General features: G+C 36.4%; 1 protein-coding gene across 2 annotated transcripts in view; it reads left to right on the top strand.

The window, feature by feature from the left end:
• The window catches only part of FRMPD4 (FERM and PDZ domain containing 4), a 748,742-nt gene that overhangs the window by 46,435 nt on the left and 700,399 nt on the right, over positions 1-1,908 (top strand). The window lies entirely within an intron of this gene.

The following is a 1,908-nucleotide window of genomic DNA, read 5'->3' as shown; positions in this document are numbered from 1 at the left end:
TAACTGCATGATCACTGACAGTCCTTGCTCCTCCATAAGGTATTGGAATGTGATGGTGAATTTTCTATGTCAACTTGACTAGGCTACAGGGTGCCCAGATAGTTGATAAAACATTCTTTTGTGTTGTGTCTGTGAGGGTGTTTCAGGAAAAGATGAGCATTTGAATTAGTAGACTGAGTAAAGAAGATCTTTCCTCATCAGTGTGGGTGGGCATCTTCCAATCCATTGGGGGACCGGAATAGAACAAAATGGCAGCGGAAGGAGGAATTCTCAGCCTCCATAACCACATGAGCCAATTCCTATAATAACTCTCCACTTACATGTATCTATCCTATTGGTTCTGGTTCTCTGGAGAACCCTAAGACATGGACTTGACCTTCACACTCTCTTCCAGATATGTGGGTTTTAGTCATAGTGGATGCATTGTTTATTGTTCAGTAAAGATCCCAAATATATATATGGTTGCTTTTGGAATTAAAAAAAATTCCATGTTTTCAGCCCTTTGAGCGATTTGAGCCTTGCCTTTGATCGGGGACCACTCCAAACCCTTTGGAGTGTCGTTTTTCAGCTAATAATGACGCCCTTGGCCCTTGCCTTTGCCCAAGCCCCTTTGGGCATTTGAGCTTCTATTTCTTTGGAGTGTACTTTTTCTTCTAATAAACTGCTCTTTCACCACTTAAAACACAGTACATATTTTAATTTTGGCAAATAATTAAAACCACAATCTTTGTAAGTAAAGTCTGATTTTGCTTTAGCACTTTCTGTAGAATGAAGATCAAGAGTTTTCCCAAGGCAATGAAACAGAATGGAAGAGGAAGGATAAGGGCTGAAGATGGTAGATACAGTGAACAGCGGTGCGGTGTAACTCCAGACCAAGTTTCCTTTTTCTTACTTTTTTCTCTTAAATCTAATTTTTGTTTTACTGGTTTCAGCTGTACAAAACAACANTTTAAATTCTCTGTTAAATATTTTCTAATATCCTTTCTGATTTTTTTCTTCAATCTATGACTTATTATATTTGGAACTGTATTGCCTAATGTCTAAATATATAAGAGATTTTCCCAGTGTCGTTCACTTACTGATTTCTAGCTTAGTTTTGTTATAGTCAGAGAACATACTTGTAATCAATCATCTGCAATGTATTGAGACTTGTTTTATATCCCAGACTATGGTCTATCTTGGTGAATATTTTATACATATTTTAAAAGTATATGTATTCTTTTGTTGTTGGGTGGAATATTCTATAAATGACAGTGATATCAAGTTGGTTGATAATGTCTGACAAGTCACTACTGATTTTCTGCTCTCCTGTTCAGGTTCTGAGGAAGGAATTTTGAAACTTCCAACTGTAATTTTTATTTGTCTATTTCAAGAGATCTTAAAGATGTGAGGCTTCCTCACTCATTAGCCAAATGACTGTAAACAAACCCATTAAGTCCATGGGACTCGGTTTCTTCATGGTTAAAATGCTGATACTCTCTCTTCCCACCTCAGAAGGATGTTGTGTTCACCAAAAAGGATAAATCAGGAAAAAGCATTGTAAGCCATTTACTACTGTGTTATCTCATGAATGCCCACATTGTAGCATTCCATAAATATAGACACAGTAATTTGCCATAATGTAATAATAGAGCTCTGCATGGCTTTGCATTTGTAACGTGATGCTCCCACCAACGTCTCAAGCCTTATTCACAGGTATGTAACATGTCAAGGCACAGGATAATGCCTGCTAGGACTTAAGAATTTGTCTTTTGTTAATTAATATTAAACATCCATAATAGACTTTAAGAAGTCTATTTTCGTTGTTTTTCAAGAAATGCAGTTACTTTTGCTGTTATAAAGAAGTAAAAATGTAATCCTTAAATAAAATCTGCCAAGAGTCCCTGTAGAGAGACTATTCTGCTTAGT

This window comes from Hipposideros armiger, unplaced genomic scaffold, assembly GCF_001890085.2.
Source record: "Hipposideros armiger isolate ML-2016 unplaced genomic scaffold, ASM189008v1 scaffold_155, whole genome shotgun sequence".
In the NCBI taxonomy this organism is placed as follows: Eukaryota; Metazoa; Chordata; class Mammalia; order Chiroptera; family Hipposideridae; genus Hipposideros; species Hipposideros armiger.
This window is presented reverse-complemented; position numbering and strand designations above follow the sequence as displayed.